The sequence below is a fragment of the Pinus tabuliformis genome, chromosome X, assembly GCF_031772625.1.
Source record: "Pinus tabuliformis cultivar Carrire ecotype Pingquan chromosome X, CPIR1, whole genome shotgun sequence".
Classification (NCBI taxonomy): Eukaryota; Viridiplantae; Streptophyta; class Pinopsida; order Pinales; family Pinaceae; genus Pinus; species Pinus tabuliformis.
In genome coordinates, this window is record NC_142308.1 from 76,946,144 (window position 1) to 76,972,749 (window position 26,606).

The 26,606-nt window shown below is 34.7% G+C and overlaps 1 pseudogene across 1 annotated transcript in view; it reads left to right on the forward strand.

Annotated features, from left to right (window-relative positions):
- Window positions 1-25,929, forward strand: part of LOC149138446 (shaggy-related protein kinase epsilon-like) — a 135,921-nt pseudogene extending 109,992 nt beyond the window's left edge. The window contains exon 16 of the transcript XR_016265039.1: window positions 25,809-25,929. The product of XR_016265039.1 is annotated as a shaggy-related protein kinase epsilon-like (transcript). The remainder of the gene's footprint in view (window positions 1-25,808) is intronic.
- The last annotated feature ends 677 nt before the right edge of the window (window positions 25,930-26,606 follow it).

Here is a 26,606-nt window from a genome sequence, read left to right on the forward strand (position 1 = left end):
GTGAAACAAATCATACATGGTTTAATGAAATTTTTCTATAACAATAATTATTTAAAGGCAAACACCTATTTACACCACTAAAATATAAAATAGGGACACAATATATTAAATTTTCAAAAAATACATCTTATCCCTTAAAATTTGATTCTTTTCACTCTTGACATAATCATTACATTGTTGGATGTTCATTTAGTCGTGGCATATTTTTATGCTTTTGTGTTTTTTTTTTTGACATTTGTAGGCTCTCCCAATTTTTCTTTTTGATTAAGTCTTAATAAGGGTTGATTTCATTGTTTTCGAGTTTTTCTTAGCATATTCATTGGGAAAGGAGAAGACACTTTGATGTACGAGACTAAAATCTAATCTTTAAGGAAATCCTTAAGTTAAAGGTTTCTTTTGTGCTGACACTTAAATTCTCTGATTAGTTAGTCCTTGATTTTGGAAACCTATTATGGACTATGCTTAATATTTGTCTAATTTTTTATATCATTATTTAAGATCGTTGGTTTTAACCCAATGGTAATTAAAGAAAAAAATATCTTACAAAATAAGTGTACTTTAAGGTAATGAGTTTTTGGGAAAGCATGATTAATTAGTAAATATTAGTAATCGATAAATTTTTATGCTATCACTTGATCTTAAGGAGTCTTTTAAAATTTTCTTCCCCATCTATTAAGTAATCTCTCATAGATTAACAATAATCACAGTTTGATTTTAACAAATTAGTTAATTGAAGGATAAGAAGTCTCATCATGAGCCAACCTACCATGATCATGGCTTCTAACAAAGTGACATTACCGTTGTCGGTCACCAAGCTAGGGTAATGGGTTTTAGTCACAAGACTGAAAAACAAGAGGTATCATCATGAGCCGACTTGTTCACTTTCATTGGTTTTGTGAATGACACTATCATTAGTTGGTTACCAAGCCAAGGCACTAACCTTCAGTTGATTTCTAAGAAAAAACATAAGTAATGAAATAAAATGATCTATAGATCTATATCTAATATATGGGATAAAAGAATTTGATAGGGTTAAAATATATCCCTACCAAGTCTATGAATGGTTGTTGGTTGCAGTGGCCATGCCTGTGGTATTCAAGTCATTACAACACTCTAATTTACTTGATTAACTTGTCTTTCCCAAGACTAATTCCTAGTAAAGTTTATTATTTTCATATAAAACATGAAAAAATAAATGTTCATGGGTTCATATGGTACCAAGTTTTTGAATTATGATGGAAATGATTTGGGTATGTTGAGAAAGAATTTAAGTCAGAGATGGTACTTTTCAGGTTATTTGTTTTAACTTTTCAAAATATCTAATTTCTATTCCTTGAATTTTATGGATTTTGTATTGTTTAACCATAGATCAAATGCCATTTGTTGGCCTGCCAACAAGTCCCTTCCATTTTTCCTAAAATGGAAGGCCAACACACATTGATTCTCATGAATATTGCCGGGTTTCCACTTTGATTGCTAGGTATCGAGTGGTTTTTTACATCAATTTCAATCACCCCATCGACCCCCGCTTTTTCTATAGTTTTCCAAGGAATGAAATTTCGATGGATCTCGACTCATGAGTGTAATATTTGATTGTTTTACATTGATTTCATCATTTTAGCAATTGAATTTGATGAACTCCTTCTTTTGAATTATTTTGTATTAGTTCATCTTTGGCTCCATGTCGCTTTCCCATAATTCACAATAGCTTGAAAACATGTAAAATAAATTGTATATCAATAACTACTAATTGAATTGTATGTTATCACATATTTGAATTTTATATTATAAAAATATTTGTGTATATAAATATAACACTAATAAATATAGATAAATAAATAAATCCATTTTCTATATATTATAATTAAATTGTACACTTTAATATATATGTGGTGACACACACATTTTATGACTTATAATATGTAATGGTGTTATATATATAACACCATTGCATATTATAAACCATAATATATATATATATATATATATATATATATATATATATATATAATATATATATATATATATATATATATTATCTATATATATATATATATAAACATGAAATATATACATAATAAAACTATACATATTGCAGTGCATATATATATATATATATCAAATATTGGAGTTGGTGTTAGTGTGGTAAATATGCATTATTTGTAAATAAAACATATGTTATAATGATAGAATGCTATAAAAGGGAGGGGTCACCATGAATTTTTCCACAAGACCCTTGACATTCACTCCATTCATAATGATTAAAAAAAATATAACTCATATGTAAAAGAACACGAAGCAATACAAATCACAATTTCCTGTCACCGAGGCCGAGATATAGTATCATGTCATAAGACAAATAAAACACCGACCATCTCAGAGCTCAGAACTCTTATGACATTCATAAAAAATATGATATCGTAGGACATCGGGGCGCCATTTAACACCTTTTCTATGGTCAATTTATTGTGGAAATGTGGCCCGGATATCTCTCAATTCCCATGTAGCTATTGCACCTAGGCTTGCAATATTTACCTATGCACTTCCCTTGCCAGCCTGGCTTGGCCTTCCACGATTTTCGCTAAAATTTATGTGATTTTCTTATGATGATCACAAGTGTATTTGTTTGTGATATTTGTATCTAACATTTTTGTGATGTGTATGTTTGGTAATTTAATTAAATTTTGCATAAATTATTGACCAGTTCTAGTAAGTTGATGAAGTGTAAGTGCATTGTATGTGTTAGAAGTCTTTGGTTATTCACACTTGTAAATTAAACTGAGTTATCGAAATATAGATTCTAAATTAAGTTATTGGAATGCACATGATTAGAGAAATTTTTCCTAGAAAATAAAATGATCACACCCTTTTATCAATTGCTTCAAAATAAACTTTCACAACTCTGCATAAAGGTAAATCAATCCCATACTTATGAAAATTAATTTTAATTATGAAATCTACACAACTTATAAAAATCTCAGAATTATAAATCACTCTCACACTTGTAAAATGAATTTTAACTCAGAAAATCACACACTCTCTCTCTCTGTTGTATGTTTGAATTATGCTTTGAAAGAAACTCAATTATCTAAAGGAATCAAATCATCTATCATACCAATACACTTTTGCATGAAAATCCTAAATGAATTGAAAATGCATTCTCACTTGCTCAAAATCATAAATTATTCTTGCTTGAAATAAAATCTATAATTAAATCCTCTGTTTTTAAGAATCACAATTTTAATATAAATCTAAACTCTCATCATTGTTATCATTACTCATTAAAATCAATTCATGTGCTTCTGAATCAATAAAGAAAATGATTTAATAAGACAATCACACTGCTACTATTTAACTCAGAAATCAACAAAGGAAAATGATAAGGAAATTCTACAGGATGCATCTGGAAAATAAACTTACAAAATGTTATAAGGAAATTCACTTAAAAACATAAAATGACCTTACTACTTGAGGGGGCCCTCCACAAGCACATGGTCACGAGATCCAATTGAACAATCAACCACACATCCAAATAAGAAGGATTCTTTATAACTGAATTGAAAATAGAGTTCTAGTTCTCACTGTTGCATAATAAAATCAGTGTGTTTTTGCTTGCTTACAAAGTCCTTTTATAAAGCTCATAGCATTAAATGTTTAGAACTTCATGCCTAGCTTCGCTTAACAAAATACTAAAATTAATTATGAAAGATATCATAATGAAATTCGCTAACAATTTGCTATTTAACAAAGAAAATCGTTAAGCGTATATATCATTCCTCGCTCGCCTGTATAGCTTACAAAGTTGAATTTTGCTTTTGACCATGTAACTGGAAGCTTTCTTGATCGATCTGGTTCATGAAGGTAGGAAGGAATCATAGAGTGCATTGATTGCTATCTTCTCATATATTTCTCGCTCTAGATGACACCTTAGAACCTATGAAACAATGGACTTAGCTGCAAAATTAGACATTACCTGCAGAATCATCCCAATCTGGTAGCTAAAACAAATATTAGACTAATAATAAAGAACATTATTAACTTATGAAATACAAGACTTTCATATACATGCCATGCCATGGATTCTATGATTTGCTTCCCATTGAGTGATTATGATGATAAAAAATGAGTAAAATAGGTGGAAAAAGGGTGTAAAAAAGGAGCAATTATGAGGCTTAACATTCCCCCACACGGAGGTCATCGCGTGTCCTCATGAAAAAATTCAAAACTGATAGTATTTCTCTGTCACTGCACTCCTTTAGAATCTTGAGCTAAAAAATTCAAGTTTGTTTTCCTTACCTTATTCTTAGTAATTTCCATCATGGGCTTCTTCATCAAAAATTTGTATTTCAAACTTATGACCTTTCTCTTGAGAGACTTTAACTTTTTCTTTCTTTCTTTCCATACCATAAGCCTAGATGCAATAGAATGTTATCATTTTTGGTTCTTTGAATTTAATTTTGCACTTTTAATGTATCATGTCCCTGTTTTAGATGTTTGTTTAGTGTCTCTAGTTCAAAAATTTCTTGCTTCAAAGTATTCATAATTAGAGGTTCTTGTGGACTGTCAAACTGAATTTCTCTTCCATGAATTGAAGAAGAAGATACTTTTACTATAGCCTTTTTCTCTAGAGACTCAATGTAGTCATATATATCTTGCTGTACTAGATCAATCTCTAGTGTTCTTCTCACTGGATTATCAATTGGGGATGACACTGGTGATCAATCTGGTGATGGAACCTCTGGTTCCTCTTCCTCTTCTAGATTAACAAACTCCGTGAATTGTTGAGATGAATTCTTTACCATTTTGTTAAGTCTCACACTTCTCCTTATGATAGATGAGAGAGGAGTTTGCTTTTTTTTTTTTTATATTCTATAGTGGCCTTCTTTGTTTCCTCTATTTTCTCCTTGGGTGTATTTTCTTCTTTTTCACTGAATTTCTTTCTTCTAACAATTTTCTTCTTTAGATTTTCCAAAACATTTTCAAGATGAAGTTCATCTTCTGAATATTGTTCTGGTTAAGATGGGTTATCAGTAGAGTTTAAAGACAATTTTCTTCTGCTCCTCGTTATCTTATTGCTACTTGGTTCTCCTTTCTCAACTTATTTAAAATGATTTCTAATTAAGAAATTCTCCCAGTTATCTCCTAGATTCTCAAGATGGGGTTCAATAAGCATCTTTACAAGACCATGATGATATAGAGTTTTTCAATGGAATGAATTTTCCTTTGTGTATTTCCAGACATCTTCCTCAATATAGAAAATAGGGTAAATTGATGTCATTTCCTTCAATAAAGTTCATCATTAATCAAACATGGTAGAAAACACATGCTACCAAATCTAGCCTCACAAGTAATGAACTTTTGAATTACTAACAATAAATCTGTCCATTTACCCTTTAGAGATGTGCTCAGAGTACCCTTTTTAAAAGTAGTAGTATCCATACCTAGATTCTTTAGAAATTCCTTCCATTCATTCCCATAAATACCCTTGTTTTTGAACCACCTTTCGCCAATTCTGGGTAGTCCAGCCAATTTTTCCATGAAGGACTCTGTCATGACAGTTTTGATGTCCCTAATTTCTGCCTCAGCTCCATGAAAGGCTCGAGCAAAATGTTTGGTTACTTATCTATCACAAGCATCAATTTTTTCTATAAAACCTAGCCACTATGCTTGTTGTAGCATTTGCTTGACCTATGGGTAACCTTCCATAAATTTCTTCCCATTCGGTTCTACTCTAACAATGACTCCCATGTTGGTAAATTCTCGCTTCACAATTTCTTCTTTGACAAGGTTTTGGAATGGTATTAAGTTCATAAATATGAGTATGGATAGGAGAGTGAAATGGAAAATGGCGACGAGTGAGATGGCTAAGGGAAATGAGTGAAATAGCTCTTGAGAAGCAAAGTATAATGGACACAAGTGAACGAAATTATCAATGAAGTAGGGTTTTGAAAATGATGTGTTTGCATGATGACGATGAATAGAAAATGGGCTTTTCAGACTAACGTCACTGATATGACATGATATTTATAACTCATTTAGAAGTTAGATCATTAATCATTATTTTGAATGGGGGTACAATGCCTATATTATTTCATAATGTAATGTTTTTACCTTTATTATTAAATCCAATATTTGCATACTTTTAACTTGTGATTCTAATACTTGATTGTTCTCATGAAATTGTCTTCAGGTGCTTTCACTGTGGAATTGATCATTTCCTTTTGCTACAATATTCAATCATTCCAGTCGGCAATTCTTGTCAATATTAACTGCAGAATTTCATCAAAGCTGCATATTCTCAAAAATTCTATAGCCACTTATTCTAAAAAGAAAAAGAGGGACATAAAGAAAATGGGAATTAGAATAGGATTGAAAAAGAAAATTTAGGGTGACAAAATTACTTGGTTTTCGCCCTAGATTTTCTGTATAAACATGCCAACAGAGTTGGTTTTCATGTTTATACAATTTTATTATATATTTTTATTTTTATTTTATTTTTAATATATATATATATATATATATATTAAGAAAAACAAAAAGCTTTACAAATCAAGTTCAAGAGGAAGGAAAATCTTTCCTAATCATCTTCAATGAATTTGAAATTTTCCTTGAAAATCTTTAAACTTTGAGTCAAAAAGTAATGCCCAATCTCTTGGTTGCAATTTTCTTTCCTTTATGTACTTGTCATGCCACCCGAATCCTTATTGTTGAACTATGTCGCTTCTTTGAATAAAATCATGTCTTATCTCATCTAGTTCATTCAACTGCTCCATTCTTTGTTTTCATGCTTCAGATAGATCAAGAGCCAATTTGGCTACTATCTTGAAGGTCTTTACCTAGAACTCAATAAGAAATAAGACTTGCTTCCCATAAAAAAGTTCATAGGGAGTATGTCATATAGTGTTTCTCCATGTGGTACGGTATGCCCATAAAGCTTCTGAAAGCTTTTCTACCCTGTCTCTTATATGCAGATGCACAGTCTTAGTAAGAATTGCTTTAATTACTTTATTGGTGGATTCCAAATGCCCATTTCCCTGTGGATGATATGGAGTGGACTTCCGATATTTGATTTTATATTCCTCCATTATCTTTTGTACCAACTTGGATGTAAATTGAGTTCCTCGATCTGCCACAATCTCCCTTAGAACATCAAAAAGAGTAAAATTATCCTCGAAAAGAAATGAAACTACAACATTTTCAGTTGCAAAAGAAAGTGCTTTAGCTTCTACCCATTTTGTAACATAATCAATGCAAACAAGAATGTACCTTTTTTGTTTAGATGGTGGATTAATTGGACCAACAAAATCTAGAGTCCATTTCTCAAAAGGTTCAATGAGTACCTAAGGTTGCAGAGGCATTTTATCTGAAAGAACATGTTTCCCCATTCTTTGACAACTATCACATATCTTTACATATTCTTTTGCATCCTTGAAAAGGGAAGGCCAATAGTATCCTAAGAGAAGGACTTTGTAAGCAATTTTTTTATCAGCAAAGTGTCCTCCACATGGCTCATCATGATAAGATTTATTATTCCTAGTACTTCATCTTCTCTGACACATCTTCGAATAATCAGATATGGCCCTGTTTTGTACAATTATCCATTTAACCATGAGTAAGATGCACTAATTTGAATTACCTTTGTTTTCTCTTGAGGAGACAAATATAATGGTAACATCTTTGTAGACAAATAGTTAGCAATATCTGCAAACCAAGGAGATTTAGTAGATAATGAAAATAAATTATCATCAGGAAAAATGTCTTCTACAAGTACATCATTATTATCATTTTGATCCTAGATAGAAAGTCAACAACTGTATTTTGTTTTCCAGGTCGATCCAAAATAGCAATATTGAATTCTTGTAACAACAATAACCATCTTGTAATTATGCCATTAGTAATTGATTTATTCATTAAGTATCTAATTGTAGAATGATCTGTATGTACAAAGGTTTCATAGCCAGTGATATAATGTCTGAATTTGTTGATGGCATGACAACAGCTAAAAACTCCTTTTCTGTTACATTATAGTTTAACTCTGCAAGAGTCAAAGTTTTAGTGGTATAATAAATGGCATAAGGAGTTAAATATTTTTGTCCTAGTACAACTCCTAATGCTGTATCCGAAGCATCTTTTGAAATGTGAAAAGGTAATTTCCAATTTGGCCCTCTTAGAATAGGTTCTTCAGAAATTTTTTCTTTCAATGTTTAAAAGGATTTTTGGTAATCAAAACTCCAATTGAATTCACAATCTTTTGTGAGCAATTTAAAAAGTGGAGATGCAATTTTTGTAAATTTTTCTATGAATCTTCTTTAGTAACCAGTAAAACCAAGAAAACTTCTAACATCTCATTGACAAGTTGGAATTGGAAATTTAGAAATAGCTTCTACTTTAGATGTGTCCACTCTAATTCCATTTCATGAAATATGGTATCCTAAAACAATCCTCTCAGTAAGCATCATATTTTTTTTTTGATGGCTTAATGAGAGATTTTCTTCCTTACATCTAATGAGAATTTTTTCCAAATTTTTAAGAGCTTCTTCAAAAGAATTTCCATAAACCATAAAATCATCCATGTAAACTTCCACACAATCATGAATTAGATCAGAAAAAAATCATAAAACTACCCTTTGGAATGTTGCAAGTGCATTACACAAACCAAAAGGAAGTACTCATTAAGAATAGGTTCCCCACGAACAAGTAAAAGTGGTTTTATCTTGATCTTCTGGAGCTACTTGGATCTAGTTATATCCATTAAAACCATCTAGAAATGAGAAATATTTCTTTCCTCCTAATGTGTCTAAAACTTGATCTATGAAAGGAAGTGGAAAGTGCTATTTTAAGGTAGCTTTATTCAATTCCCTATAGTTAATGCATACTCTCCATTTTCCATTATTTTTAGGAATAATTACCAATGGTGAAAACCACTAGCTATATGATATTGGATAAATGAAATTCAAATTTAACAATTTTTGTAATTCCTTTTTAACAATTTCTCTCAAATATGGATTCATTCTTCTTTGAGGCTATCAGATTGGTTTAACATTTTATTCAATGTAAATATGATATATACAAGTATTAGGATCATTTCCTTTCATGTGAGTGTATTCCCATGCATAAGCAGAGTAATTTTCTTTTAACATCTTTATTAAATATTTCTTTTGAAATTCTTCGAGATTATTATTGATATTCAAAGTTTTTTCTGGAAAGATTTCAAGATAATTGATGAGATGATAAATATTCAATATTGCATTGTTCTTGAAAACTTTGATTAGATTCATAATATGAGGAAGACTCGTTATTTTCCATTAAATTCAAAATTTGATCTTCTTCATCTATTTGTGAAGTAACAAAGATTGGTCGTATATCAATATCGTCATCTATACATTATTCACTTTCTACTTTTATTGTTGTTTTTGAACGAGGATATAATGTGAATTTCTTTGTTGAACTTCCATAAGAAATAAACATATCACTAGATCTACAACATATAAATGCATCAGTTATATCTAACCATGGTCTTCCTAAAATCAATGGATGTCCTCCTAAATTACTCTTGGGTGTTAGAATCATAAATTCAATAGGATACTCCCAAGAATCTAAGGATACAAATATGTCTTCTAATACACAATCCAGTTTAATAACAGATCTATCTATTAATTGCAATAATGTAGGTGTATATTGAAGATTATAAAGTTTCAATTGATTCATATTTTGTTTACTCATGATATTTATAGCAACTCCTAAATCAATCAATGTATTTGGAATTTCAATACCATTGATACATGTTTTCACAATGAGACTTCCTAGATCAAGGTATTTCTAAATTGTTGTTTTTCCTATCATGATATCTACAATTTTCCCAACTAACTGAATTCTTTTGATTTATTTTCTCTTTCTCCCTAGTCTTTTAATACTCAACTCCCTAATTGTCTTTGCAAAAAGCAATATTTCCTTAATGGATTGTAGCAAAGGAATTTCTATACAAACATTCTTCAGCTCATCTAACATATCATAATCAAGAAATAAATTTTGTTTTTCTACCCCTTCATCAATTTTTAATCTTTGAGGAAAAGGTGGTTTTGAAACAAATATTGAAGGTTGTTCCATAATAGGAGTTGGAATGTCATTAAAATGTGTATGGGTGACTTGTTTTTGAAGTTTTTCTTTCTCATTGAGAGGCTTCTCCTTTTCATAGGCATTCTCTTCTTCATATTCATGAACAACAACTGTCAGGGACTTCTTTTCCAATACTCTACTAGATTTAAGTTGGACATTGATTAGATCTAGTGGAGTTATCATGTAAGTTTGGAAATTCTGTCCTTCCATATTGTAAACAGGTTGTGAATTTGTATTATTATTTGGATTTGGAAGTGGTTGAGCAAGAAATTTATTTGGTCTTTGTGGAAATGGTAATGAAAGTTGTGGATTTGGATTCTGAGGTTGATTTGGTTGAACATGTTGAGGAAAATATTGTGGTGGAAAAATAGGATAAGGTTGTTGATATTGAGGATATTTTCCACAAGGATTTTTTCATCCTTGTTTAAGGTTGAGGCCAAGATTGCCAAGGTATTGGTGGAGTCCAATTGTTTTGTGATCATTGTGCAAATGATTGAGTGTTAAATCCCTGAGTCATATCTGGTTGTGAATTTTGCCATGGTCTCTTAGCAATAAAATAGAGGGGATCTATCTGATCTGGTATCATTTCCTCTTGATAAACTACTTTAAGGTCTGGTATTGAAGGACATTCTTTTGTATCATGATTTTTTTCACATATAACATAGGTTTATACACTTTTTAAATCAAGAGGGAATTCTCTCAGAGCATGTTTCTTTCTACATTTGGGACAAAAAATTGACAATGCAACATTTTCAACATTTTGCTTGTTTTTCACTTTAAGGGTATCTATTTCTTCACTAACTTCCCAAAATGTCTATTTTAAAGTTGTCAAGAAAATTACCTAATTCATCCCTACTTATAGTCTCAACTACAGACTTATTAATCCTAGACATGAGAGGCTCTCTTGGATTTTTCCGAGTTCTTGCCTTACCTCTTGAAATGTGTATGCATAACTCACAAATGTCTCCAAATGAATATCTCCCTTACCCATCAAATTGAGGAGATCAATCCACACATCTCTGATGGATTTTAGTAAGAGAGCTTTCAAAGTTTCTTCATCTAGTTCATGCATTTGAGCCCTTTTAACATTATAAGAAATTCTTTCAATGAAATCTTCAAGATAGTCATCTTCCTTCTACACCATTTTAAAGAATTCATCCTTAAGACTATGAGGCATACAATAATACTTATATTTCTCTAAGAATGTAGTTTTCATTTCTTCCCATGTTCTTATAGAGTGTTCTCATAAGCCCATGAACCATTTTAATATCGCATGCTTAAGAGTTGCTGGAAACGATTTCAACTTTTGAGGGTCAAGCAGATAATCATAATATTTACACAAGACTTCAAAATAAAAGAGAAATGTTTCACTAACCTCAATTCTTAATCCATAAAAGTTTGGAAGGATGGAGGGTGAGATGTTTTGATTATAGTTGTTGTATCTTCATTAAGGATAGGAAATCCAAAGGGTTCTGGATCACCCCTACATCCTCCTATCCCTCTTCCTATACCTATATTTCTTCCTCTTCCTCCTCCAATCCTAGGTTGTTCACCATTAACATTATGTACCTCTCCTTCCCCTTCTCCAACCATTGTAGATTCTTCAGAACTAATATAAGGTTCCAAAATTGGGTTTTTTGGTTCTTCTTCTAGCTCTTCTAGTTCTGGTTCTTATATCAGTGGTAAGTTAAAATAAGTTTCTTCATGCTATTCTTCATTAGGGATCTCTAGCTCTTTTCCTAGAAGTATTTATCCAGTTGAAGATAGGAAAACTAATCCTTGTGTTGGGGATGTAGGATCTTCTTCTTCTATTACTGCTTCGGTTGATGAGGTTGGTGAATCTTTAGATTGGATTTCATATCTAAGTACCTTAGGAAGTTTATGTTTGCCTACAAATGATGGAATATGAGTTGGAGTGGGTGGTGTGGCACAACGAGGTCGTGGTGGGGTGAGTGATGTTGTTGGAATTAAACGTTTACTTCTTCCTAAAAATATACCTCTAGAATCTCTTTCCCTATGCATATCATTTTTGGTTTTTTTTGTTTTTTTATTAAAAGAAAAGACTCCTATTTACATTTCCCCAACAATGACGCCAAAATGTGTGGCAATTTAATTAACTATAAATTACTTGCATAAATTATCGGCTAGAGATGGTACGCTGATGAAGTGTAAGTGCATTATTCACACCTCTAAATTAAATTGAGTTATCGAAATATAGATTCTAAATTAAGCTATTGGAATGCACATGAGTAGAGCAATTTATCCTAGAAAATAAAATGATCACACTCTTTAATCAACTACTTCAAAAGAAACTTTCAAAATTCTGCATAAAGGTAAATCAATCCCACACTTATGAAAATTAATTCTAATTATGAAATCCACACAACATATGAAAAAATCATAATTATAAATCAATCTCACACTTGTAAAATGAATTTTAACTCAGAAAATCACACACACTCTCTCTCTATTGTATGTCTGAATTATGCTTTGAAAGAAACTCAATTCTCTAAAGGAATCAAATCATCTATCATATTAACACACTTTTGCATGAAAATCCAAAATGAATTGAAAATGTATTCTCACTTGCTCAAAATCATAAATTATTCTTGCTTGAAATAAAACATGTAATCAAATCCTCTGTTTTTAAGAATTAAAATTTTAATCTAAATCTAAACTCTCACTGCTATTATCATTACTCATTAAACTCAATTCATGTTCTTTTGAATCAATAAAGAAAACCAGTTAATAAGACAATCACACTGCTTCTATTTAACTCAAAAATCAACAAAGGAAAATGATAAGAAATTCTACAAGATGCATCTGGAAAATAAACTTACACAATGTTATAAGGAAATTCACTTACAAACATAAAATAACCTTACTACTTGAGGGGGCCCTCCATAAGTATATGGTCATGAGATCCAATTGAACAATCAAGCACACATATAAATAAAAAGGATTCTTAATAACTGAATTAAAAACAAAGTTTTAGTTCTCCCTATCGCATAACAAAATCACCGTGTTTTTGCTTGCTTAAAAAGAATTTTTATAAAGCCCATAGCATTAAATGTTCATATCTTCATGCCTATCTTCACTTAACAAAATACTAAAATTAACTATGAAAGATATCGTAATGAAATTCGCTAACGATTTTCTATTTAACAAAGAAAATCATCAAGTGTATATATCGTTCCTCGCTCACATGTATAGCTAAAAAAGTTAACTTTTGCCTTTGACCATGTATCTGGAAGCTTTCTTGATCGATCTGGTTCATGAAGGTAGGAAGGAATCATAGAGTGCATTGATTTCTATCTTCCCATATATTTCTCACTCCAATTCACACCTTATAACCTATGAAATAATGGGCTGCAAAGTTAGAAGTTAGCTGCATAATCATCCCAATCCGGTAGCTAAAACAAATATTAAATAACATTATTAACTTATGAAATACAAGACTTTCATATACCTGCCATGCCATGGATTCTGTGATTGATTTATTTCCCATTGAGTGATTATGATGATAAAAAAGGAGTAAAATAGGTGGAAAAAGGGTGTCAAAAAGAAGCAATTATGAGGCTCAACAGTGTAATTGGTCCAACATCAAGTATCGTGCATAGGTTTTCATGGTCGTGAGAAATCATAAACACATATTTTTATGAGTATCTTCGATATGATTTGATTGTTCATGGTTGAAAGTGCACTATTCCGAAATAAAATATTTGATTATGAGATGTAACCAAATCCAAGTGCAATGTGAAACAACAAGCAGGTTTCATTCTTTAATATGGAACAACCACTAACCATGAGATTCGTAGTGGTGCATTTTGGGATGATATTAATCATAGATTTATAAATATGGATTTGTGACAGAAGTAAAATAAGGCATTGACTAAGCAATACAAAATCCAAACTATTAATTTATACAAGAAGCTCAAGATCAGTGAAGACAAAATAGTGGTTAAAGCCTATGATTAGTTCATATTTGAACAATATTTCCAATCACAAATTTTAACGTCCAATCTATTTTTTTGGCTTGTTTGAAGTCTTGGTATCTTTTACGAGACATGAATATCATATTGGTTTTATTTTGTTTATCGTATTAGTTCCATATTGATTGTTTTAAGAATATATACAAAATCTAATACCTCCTAGCTCCTCTTTTAGAGGTTATTAGTTATTGATTTAATATGCTTTTTTATTTGCAGATATCTAATGGAAGATGTGTGACATTATTATCACATGATATTCTTCTCTAGATGCATTCTATGAATTCACATGCTTTGATATGCCTTACAATAACACTTTAGGATGTTTGGGTTCTCTCTCAATGATGAACTATTTTTAAAAATTGTTAAGTTTCAAAATCCTCATAAGATATTGAGTCATTTCCTTCCCAGTTTTAAGGAGATGTAGTTTATCTTTAGTGGGGGCACGTATTTTTTATAATGTAACTCTTTGATTATATAAGAGGAAAATGAACTTTATAAGCAGAGGGCTCGAATCTTGCAGGAAAGGGATGAAAAGACTCATATTATGGTGATGAAATATTGTTTGAACAATTATTGTAAGCCTTTTGATATTGAATGTTTTTAATTAAAATTTTACAATTATTTATATATTAAGTATTTTATTTTTATTTGTTCAACTCTACGATTTCTTGACTGTGCTTCAGGATATCCTAGAGTTTGATTTACTATTGTGCACCTTACTATGTTTCAATACATAAATAGTTTCATAAAAAAATGTCTTTCCACCTTTACTAATTCTATTTTCCTGAGATTTCAGATAAATTATTTTCTGGGATTGTCATCAAGAAGGTTTAACTTGAATCTCATAATTTTCACATGAAAGTTTATGACATTCCTTTCATGAATTAAGATCATCAAATATAAGTTATTAATGCAAACTAGATTAGTACCTTGATTGTTTTTCTTTCTTGATTCAATGTTTCATTCTTTTATTTTTATGAACATAGGATTCTAGTTTATAATAAACGAGAGATTATTTTATAAATGAAAAAGCAAAACTAGTCATTTAAATTCGTCCTAGCTCTTGGTCGAGATATATCTAGTGAGTATTTCTTTAGTTTATTTTATTTATGATTTTTAATGTGAATCGATAAAATAGTTTTAGATTTATTTTGAATTATTTAGAAGAGTCAATGAGTATAAATCTGACCTTTCTCGTTGCTTTTGCTACTTATTTCCACATTAAAAGTTGATTTCATTTTGTAGTTTAGAATGATTTTCCTGGTTACGTTCTTTATAACTTATCTCTCTCCACTAGTAAGATTCTCTTCTAGTGATTTAACAAGTTGTATATTTTTATATAATTGTAAGCCTTTAGCTAGTTGCAAATACTAACATAGAATAGAGATTTAACTCTTTTATTCTCGTAAGGGAAGGAAATATCTGGCTAACGAAGCCATTAAACCCTTTAGGAATAATCACACCAAAGGGATTGGATTACTTAAATAACCTTGGTTCAAGATATCTCCTCCCATTGACAAATGGTCACTTTTTCCTGTCAAAAGGGCCTTATGAGCTATATTTGTAGGAGGAGTATCAAGAACCTTTTAATTGGTATCAACATATGTTCAAGCATCAAAACTCAAAGAAATGAGATAAGTTTCCATTCTTATCTTCCATAAAGAATATTTGAATCCATCAAACAAAGGAGGCTTTCCTGATAATTTGATAGTGGCCATTTTTCTTGAAATCAATCTTCGAGTAGTTAACTGTTCCCGAAGGCACCCATTTTAATACCACTTGTTAGTCCAAAGATCACATTGAGGGGGGTGGGGTGAATCAGCGTAATGGAAAACTTATCATTTCAAAATATTTCATCAATAAAAAACCATACAATAATGTACCATAAAAATTTTCATCATAACAATAAATGAAACCATGCATCAAGAAGCCATCATCACATCAACACAAGAGGACACAAGATTTTACATGGAAACTTTTGGAGGAGAAAACCAAAAAATATTTTTCTTCTTGAGCTCATTTACATATATTTGTAGGAAACTACTTACTAAAGGGACCCACCCCAAAGATGTGCAAGCAATTACTTGTAATAGGCTACAACATGGTTGAGGCACCAACCTCAGAAATGTGCATGCACCCACTTGCAATAGGTTACAACCTGATTGAGGCACCAAAATAAAAAATATGCAATATTTGAATTGTTGTAGTATTTTAAATTGATTGAGGTACCAACCTTAGTGGAGGCACCCGCCTCCTTCCTCGAATTTACGTGGGACACTTTTTACAATATTTTAAACTAGATCGACATACTATTGAAATAATACAGGTCTTCAAAACTGTTCATGTTGCTGCTATTAAAATGTCGTCTTCAACCCATCATATCCTATTCATAAACTTGTAACAAATTTTCATACCCTATTGATACCTTGTTACAACCTATTCATTAATCTGGTCACATCAAACTCTTTTCGGAACCTATTCTAGCCATATACATAACTTTTACTGCAACCTGCTCATAAGCCCCCAAAACACATAAAACTAATTTTGGACATCAAAAATAAATCATCAAGTCCTTTCATGCATTAAAAAATGTTCAAAATTGAATCCTAATTGTCATGCTTCTTCCGTAATCTAATTTGGATTTGAAATAAGCCCAAAAACCCCAAAAACCATATAAAACTATATAAATGATTAATCATTAAAAAATGGCACAATTCAGGTGCATTATACAAAATGGCATATTACAGGTGCTACAAAATGTTTGTATGTTCTACAAATTCGTCAATACTAGCATGCCAATAACCCATATATAAAAAAAATTAATCGAGTTTGATTGGACTTGAACCCATGACGTTCAAGGAGCAAACCAACACATACAACCAACGAATTTGATTGACGATTCATTAACTGTTAGAACCCACATACATGCATACAAAACATTGAAGTCTGTAGGGGCCAACCCACAACATGTACAAATGTTAACCCAACATAGCTTGCAGGAAAAATACTCGTAACCACATTGTATAGATATGCAAAAACAGGCCTTTGAGGGCATGAACCATCAACCAAACATTGTGTAATGACTTCATCGATCCACTGCAATTGTGGAGATTGAACTTAGACTCATGAAAACGTTATATTAATTTGTTGTTTGAATGTATATTTGTTGGAGTCATGATGTGGCGTATATATATTGTTCATGTGGAATCAGGACTCATGAGGACCAACCTTAGGGCCAACTGGTGTTCCAATATAATCGCTCTCAAATGACAATGAAATTGACTACCGACCATATGAAAATAGACTATAGGACTTAGCATTTCCACAATTCTAACATGCCATACAATAATGTCCTCTTTTTTAGGCTCTCGGTGCTTATGATGCTAACCATATGACCATAACTCATGATCTAGTCCTCAAGGGTGTTAGGGTCCCACCCTAACCCCCTTATTTATGTAATGGGATCAAGTCATAGTCAAGAGTCAATAAAGCCCATATTAATAATTGTAAGTGGTTAACCCACAATTAATGACGGGACCACAGTTAGTTGCAAATGGGCCGTAGTATTAGATAGATGGTATTAATAAAACCATGGTATTGATCCTTGGTATTGCATGTATGAGTCATATATAAAGGATAGAGACTCCCTGCGAGGAGCATTGTGTCTTATTTTTGTATCGAGCTCTGCTCTATTGGAGGTTGCCCCCTCGAAGAGGCCAGTGAACATTGCTTTCTGAATAATAAAATATTTGCTGTTGTCTCTAACTATTCTATGTTTTGGGTATCTTTCTTCGCATATTCTATATTTGGGTATCTTTTTGCAGGTTAAGAGCATAACAAGTGGTATCAGAGAACTTTCCAGGGCTAGTGGGATCTCCATTTCCTAGCAAATTTTTTTTTTGGCTAGAGACGTGTTCCAGCGTCTTTAAACCACGGGATCTGTCGTTGAGCGCATAAACCTGCGGATTTGGGGAGGCATGCACGTACGAAATACAAGAGGTGGTCATGCTTGTTGGACTCCCTTGTAACCCCTGTGGGTACCCCTTCGAGTAGTAGCGCATTAGACAGAACCGCGTACGGACTGTCTTCCAAGTACCTTCTGGGTATATCGGAAGCCCCTTAGCTACTTTGCAACCTCGCTATAGATAAACCGTCGGCCATCTTGCTGCTACAGTACACCGAGAACAACACTCGGAGAGATTACTCGCCCGTACGATAAGGTAGTCAGGTTGTACGGCTAAGGGTACGGTTGATCCTCCTTAGTTAGAGCCCTGAAACATTGGGCCGAGTACTACTGTCAGACCCTTATGTATATTGTGATCTGTATCACCTGACACTCCTCGAGACCATAGTTCCCTTTTCTATCTGGGGATCACGCATCAACTTTGCCAGATCAGCGCGCAAAGAGGTGCAGCAGTAGTAGACATCAGTCCCACAGTTTTCGAGTTAGTAGACCAGGCATTCCGATCTATTAGATCCATCAGATCCTCAACAACAGTCTGTTCAGCCGCCTAGAGCTATCCGATCCACCATTCATATCTCTCAGATCCACCAGATCTGAGTAGTTGTGTGGGGTTCCTATACCGGGGTATAATTTTTGTAGGACTTTTGGCCGCATTGACATTTTGAGGATTTGGCGACTGCAGTATTCATAAGGAAGGAGTAAAACTCCATTAGGAGTTTTCAAAAAAAAAAAAAATGACTGCAATATTCATAAGGGAGTAAAACTCCGTTAGGAGTTTTTAGAAAAAAAAAAAGTTTGAGATCTCCCGGGGCGCTTATTGGTGATCTAGCCCATCAGAATCGGGACGACGAGTTGAGCACGGTGGTACCATTCAATTCTTAGTGAATTTTTTTTTTTTAGGCGGTCCCAATTTTAAAAAACATCAGGTCGGTGCATGGTAGAAACTAGAGCTCAAGCTATGGCCAATGAAAGGATGGACAAACTTGAAGAATCCTTGCAATCCCTCCACATTCAGCTTGACCGACTAAATAGCCTGATCCTGAGCATAATCTCGACGAGCAAGGAGGAAGCCCATGAGGAGGCGTATATTGGCAATGGACACAGTGAGGGTGAGTCTAGCCACTCTCCTCACCTCGGGGGCCCCCACCAAAAATCCCGTCCGCGACCTCCCAAGTTGGATATGCATAAATTTGATGGTTCTCACCCGGCAGCATGGATAGCACAAATGGAGCAGTATTTCAATCTGAATAACATCTTAGATAATGAGACTGAGCTTATGATGGGGAGCATGTACTTGGACAATGAAAGGTGGAAACGGTGGGAATGGCATCAACGTTGCAATGGACCTTTTAGGACTTGGAACTCCTTCAAAAAAGCTCTTATAGAACGCTTTGACTAGGAATCTTCTTTTTTGGGTCGTCTTACTAAGCTCTGACAGACTGGCACAGTGGATGAATATATTACAACCTTTGAAGCCTTAGCCTTCCGCACTAGGGGTCTCACAGATGTGTTCTACACGGAGTGTTTTATCAGTGGTCTTAAAGAAGCCATAAAAGCCCACGTCTTACTACACCACCCTCCCACATGGACGGAGGCTTGTAAGGTAGCTCGTAATGTGGAACGTGCGTTAGCAACCCAGTACAATCGCCCAAATTTCACCGCTAAGGGTCGCCCCCCACAGGCTCACATCACGACTCAAACACTTAAGGTTCAAAAGGTGTCACCTGCAGAAATGGCCGAAAGAAGAAAGCAAGGCTTATGTTACTATTGTGATGAAAAATACTCCCCAGGTCATAAATGCAAGGAGCCCAATTTTTTTCAAATTGATGCCACTAATTATAGCTCATCGGAGGAAGATTCACCATTGGAGGAACATGAGGCGGTGGAAGAGGACAACCAGAAGGACAATGTCCCTGACGAACCAGTTATTTCGCTGCATGCTTTGGCAGGGATTTCTTCACCTCAAACTCTCAAAATCAGAGGCTTTATTAAACATCGCCCTGTAGTAGTCTTGATTGATAGTGGAAGTACACATAATTTCATCCATCAAAAAGTCGTGGAAGCATTGCATTGTTTTGTACGAGCAGTTTCTAGCTTCCAAGTCCAAATTGCGGATGGGGGCACAATGAAATATGAAGGCCGTTGTGAAAATGTCAAACTTCAAATGGGGGATTATCAGTTGAAGACCCACATGTTTGCCATACACATGGGAGGGTGCGACATTGTCCTCGGTGCTGAATGGCTTCCCACTCTTGGGCCAATCACAATGGATTTCCAGGAGTTATATATGAGTTTTAAGCAGAACAAATCCACACATACCCTCCGTGGACTCCAGGCGGGAGCTCCCTCTATCATCAACTCGCATAGGATGGAAAAATTGCTAAAAAAGGGCCATCATGGAGTTATAGCTCAATTTAATGCCATCCAGGCAGTTGAAACCAAGTCTCTACCGATTCATCCTGAGATGCAACAGATTTTAAATAACCATCTGTCGGTCTTTGACAAGCCTCATGAGCTTCCACCCTCGAGAGGGGAACATGATCATAGCATCACCTTGGTTCCACGGGCCCAATCCCCAAATGTACGCCCATACAGATATCCGTTCACCCAAAAGAATGAAATAGAAAAAATAATCAAGGAACTTTTGGAAGCAGGTGTCATTCGTCCCAGCATTAGTCCTTATTCATCACCGGTGGTCATGGTGCTCAAGAAAGATGGGGAGTGGCGGATGTGTCCAGACTTCAGGGCCCTTAATAAGTTGACAGTCAAAGATAAATTTCCCATCCCGGTGGTTGACGATTTGCTGGATGAACTCAATGGGGCTCAATTCTTCACTAAGCTGGATCTTCGCTCAGGCTACCACCAAATTCACATGAAGGAAGTCGACATTCCAAAGACTGCTTTTAGAACTCATGAAGGCCATTATGAGTTCTTGGTCATGCCATTCGGTCTTTGTAATTCCCCATCTAATTTTCAGAGCCTTATGAACCACATTCTCAAACCATATCTCAGGAAATTTGTCCTTGTCTTCTTCGATGACATCCTCATCTATAGTTGCACTTGGGCCACACATCTTCAGCATGTAGATCTACTCTTGCAACTGCTCCGCAAGCATAAATTATTTGTCAAGATGTCCAAGTTTTCGTTTGGCATGGAAGAAGTTGAGTATTTGGGCCACATTGTGGGGTGTGAAGGTGTCAAGGTGGACCCCAAAAAGATCCAGGCAATGCAGGATTGGCCTCAACCTAAGACCTTGAAGAGCTTGAGAGGATTTTTGGGTCTCACAAGCTATTATCGTAAATTTGTCCACAACTATGGTCGCATAGCGAAGCCCCTCACTCAACTCCTAAAGAAAAATTCATTCTTCTGGAATGAGGACGCACAACAGGCATTTACAGCTCTCAAAAATGCCATGTGTTCCACTCCAATCTTAGCACTGCCTGACTTCACCAAATCTTTTGTCATTGAATGTGATGCTTCAGGTACAGGTATTGGGGCGGTCTTAATGCAGGAAGGGTTACCTCTGGCCTTCACAAGCCAACAACTAAGTGGGAAGAATTTGGGCCAATCTACCTACGAGAAGGAAATGATGGCCATCTTACATGCAGTAGAGACCTGACAACCTTACTTATTGGGGCGACGTTTCCAAATCCGCACAGACCATCACAGTCTTAAATATTTTTTGGAGCAACGCCTATCTTCCCCACAACAAAATAAATGGCTTGCAAAAATGCTGGGATATGATTATGAGATCATTTACAAGAAAGGGCAAGACAATAGGAGGAAAGTACTCTGCTAGCAATTTCCCTCCCCATTCCAAAATGGATTGAAGAGGCTCGTAGGGAATGGTTTTCACATCGCGGGCTCTCCCAACTCATTTCTGAATTGCAGGTAGATCCAAATTCCACAAGGCCTACTCGTGGTAGGATGAGATTCTTCGCTATAGGGACAGAGTCGTAATATCACCAACATCCACCCTCAAAAGTCGCATTTTGGCAGAATTGCACTCATCTCCCATTGCAGGACATTCAGGCTTTCAGAAGACGTATGCTCGCACCAGAAGATCATTTTTTTGGACAGGCATGAAAAAGGACATCCTTACTTTCGTAGCAGAATGCGATGTCTGTCAATGCCACAAAGGGGAGACCGTCAACACACCAGGCACATTACAACCGTTGCCCATCCCGGCATCAATTTGGACGGAGGTTTCTATGGATTTCATTACAGGTCTTCCAAAGTCAGGAAACAAGTCAGTCATCATGGTGGTTGTGGACAGACTTTCAAAGTATGCTCATTTCTGCACCCTACCCCACCCGTTTACACCGACTTTGGTCGCTCAATATTTCATGGATCAGATCTTCAAATTGCATGGCATGCCCACTTCTATTGTGTCCGATCGCGACCCGATCTTCACCAGTAATTTTTGGCAGGAACTCTTCAGGCTACAAGGCACTCAACTAAAACTCAGTACTTCCTATCATCCGCAAACAGATGGTCAAACTGAAGCTGTCAACAAATGTCTGGAAACCTACCTTAGGTGTTTCACTTCAGAAAAGCAACATCTTTGGGTACAATGGTTACCTCTGGCTGAATGGTGGTATAACACCAACTATCATGCCACCACCAAAATGACTCCCTATGAAGCAGTATATGGTCAACTCTCTCCTTCCCCTACTTCTTATATCAAGGGGTGCTCAAAGGTACAAGTAGTGGATCAACTCCTACAACACCGCGCAACCATGCTCACCCATCTTAGAGAGAATCTTCATCAAGCTCAAAACCGCATGAAGCAACAGGTAGACCAGCATAGCTGAGAGCGCCAATTTCAAGAAGGAGATCAGGTCTTTTTGAGGCTGCAACCATATAATCAAACATCACTCAAAGACAAGGGTTGTCAGAAACTATCTCCAAAATTCTACGGACCATATCAAGTACTTCAGCGCATTGGAGAAGTGGCTTACAAGTTGGCTTTGCCACCTACTGCAAAAATCCATCCAGTTTTCCATGTCTCATGCCTCAAGAAGGTGATTGGGAGCAATTGCAGAATTCAAACCAGTCTACCTGAATTGGATGAAGAAGGGTCAATCTGGCTCCAACTGGAACAGGTCCTAGACACACGAGACAGGCACCTGCGGGGCCGCATGATTAGGGAAGTCCTCGTCTAGTGGAAAGACACCTCTCCAGAAGATGCAACTTGGGAACCAACCACTATTCTTCAGCAGTTTCCGCAGCTTCAGCCTTGAGGACAAGGCTAGTCTTAAGGGGGAGGGCATGTTAGGGTCCCACCCTAACCCCCTTATTTATGTAATGGGATCGAGTCATAGTCAAGAGTCAATAAAGCCCATATTAATAATTGTAAGTGGTTAACCCGCAATTAATGACGGGACCACAGTTAGTTGCAAATGGGCCGTAGTATTAGATAGATGGTATTAATAAAACCATGGTATTGATCCTTGGTATTGCATGTATAAGTCATATATAAAGGATAGAGACTCCCTGTGAGGAGCATTGTGTCTTATTTTTGTATCGAGCTCTGCTCTATTGGAGGTTACCCCCTCGAAGAGGCCAGTGAACATTGCTTTCTGAATAATAAAATATTTGTTGTTGTCTCTCACTATTCTATGTTCTGGGTATCTTTCTTCGTATATTCTGTATTTGGGTATCTTTTTGTAGGTTAAGAGCATAACAAAGGGTCAATGCTCATTGACATGCTAATGTCAACATACCATGTGGCAACTCATGAGGGGTGCCATGTGTCACACATATGTGGGCGTTTGAATAGTTTGAAAGTGCTATTTGTGCTTTCCACATTGTAGTCCCTAGTGGTTCCATGTCACCTTGATGACGTATCAATCCATGTCATCTCCACATATTCTTGCTGCCACACCATTTCCTTTTAGCCTGTAGTCAACTACCATGTGTCACTAAACTTCCATTTCATTAAGCTTGGCCATGCTCGAGGAGATATATCATCACTACCACATCATCATCCTAGGACAATCATAGCACATCATGTTTCACTATCATCATCATTGTCAAAGTTTCCATGTCACACTTGACTATGCAGGGGAGTCCACGTGGAATCCGATCAAGGGGTCCATGTGTCATTGCGGGATTGGACTAGTGTGGAGGGGCACCGTTGTTAAACCTTGGGAAAGTTGATCTCCATCATTCAACTCTTCACTCGATCACTGGATCTATTGGATCTGAGTAAACATGATCAAATTTTAGTGCTGTTAAAGTTCATGCAAGTTGGGCAACTATCTGTCATCAATCCATCAAAGAACACATATCCACTCTAAAACATGTGTTATATTTAACGAATTTGGGGTTTGTGGGTTTTTCCCCATAGTTTATATCCTTTGCTAATATTTATCTTCAAATGGTCATAATTCTCATCCAAGAGGAGTTTTTTAGAGTGTGATATACCATTGGAAATATATCAAAGAGGAATATCCAACCATACTATCCATAGACTCATTATAACATCACAAATTTGACAAAAAATCAATAAATTCAAACTTATTTGACTTCACTTACTAAGGGATTGCAAGGCATCAAGCAATCATACTGATTCATGAATGACACTGCTATTTCTTTAGGCATCCCCTTTAACATCAATGACATTTTTTTTCATCAATGGAAACACTTTATGCAACAAAACATCATTGGGGGCCTCATAAACACCTTGTAAGAAGATTAATTGAAGAATAGATGAATTGAAGAATCACCTAAAATTTCAAAAAATTGCAAAATCTTCGGTTGGTTAACTACTCGTTGTAGCAAACAACAACCCCCATTTTTGTTTATGTCATAATAAAAATGAGGACCCTTCTAATTTTTCAACCCTAATTTTTTCTTTAATATTTCTTTAAAAAAACCAAAAAAATCTTGAATTTTATATTAATATATATTTCAACCCTAGGCTTTATTTCATGCATCATTAAATAATAATGAAAAAATATATTACTAAGGCCATAGGTCAAAATCACCACAATTGAGTGCTATTTGAATAAAACCAATTTTTTATGCTCATAAGTGTTATAAAATATTTTATTTAAAAACCCTTGCATTCTTCATTTTACCACTTGACACATTGCCCATATGTTCTTCCCCGAAGCTTTCAAAAACTCCACTTTCCAATCCTTCTTGGGATCACCTTTTGGGGTGATGCAATCATACACTGCATCATATCCTCTTTCACATGGATTTTGTTTAAAATTTTCCTTCCGCACTCTTCATTTGACTGTTATAACATGTCATATCATCTTAACATTCCTTGGAACTCTTAATGTGCAATCCCTTTGTTCTTCCGAGATCTTATCCCTAAGACGAATTAGATCTTCCACACGACCTTACAATTGTTCACATCATTTTCAAATTCGACCACATGTGACTACCTCCCATGTCATCCTAGATCTAGTGACCCTGATGATTTCTTAAGCATGCACAATGATTACCAAATCACGAACCCTTCGAATCAAACTGCACCACCTGTTATCCTTGAGAAACTATCTTTTATACGTGGTTATTTGGAAAACTTGCTCATAACTAAATTTATTTTACTCATCACCTCTTGTGTTATTTAGTCCTACATGCAAAGTTGGAAGTTTGTATGGCTTCCTGCAGTTATATTAATTTACAGGTTTTATTGTAATAACTTGATGAATAACTCTTTAACCTTGGTTTTTCTATGTAATAACATAATGTCTGTGTAAGATATTTATCGATTTCAGGATGGTGATACCAATGAAGAAGACACCGGTTCAACAACCAACAGGGCCATTACGAGATGGTGATGCCAATGAAGAAGACATCGGTTCAAGAACCAACAGGGCCATTTCCGGAGATAAATGATGAAAAGTTGATAGATTCTTTCCTTTTTTCTGATACCGTATGCAAAATGGATTCTGATGTTTAGTCCTAAATTGTGATTTATAAGTTATTGGAGGAAGAATTACCAATAGAAGAATATGTAAAGCTGACAATGAAAACTGCAGAATAGGGTGGCAATAAAATTTGAGAAGAAACACTCCAGGACAATGCTAAATCTTGCCTGCATAGAATTATTTCCCATCTGAGACATTTGCCATATAATAATATGATTTTCTAGGTGGTCGAGAATGTGGACATCATTGAAAGGTTCTTGCAGGACAATTATTGGTTCCTTCAAACTAGCTCACCTCCATGGTATGTATTATGTTCTCGAGCCACAACTTGCGTATAATTCCACGTTTGTAGATTTATGAAAGAAGAATGTAACAGTAAGGAGAAAGACCTCCCTAGTTTGGTTAGAGACTAGAGGAGAGACCCTAACAAGCATAAGGAGGAGTTGTCGAGTAACTATTCCATTCAATCTTTAAATTATCATTAATTCTATGTTGCCTCCATTCTATGTAGGTTATTTACGTACCAGAATCTCTCAAAGTTCCCTAAAGACTGGGTCCCTCTAATTCATAAGGCTGTTGGTGGGTTTATTTTTATTTTGGCCCAAATTTTATCTAACAATCTAGCAAAGAATATCCTTCATTTCC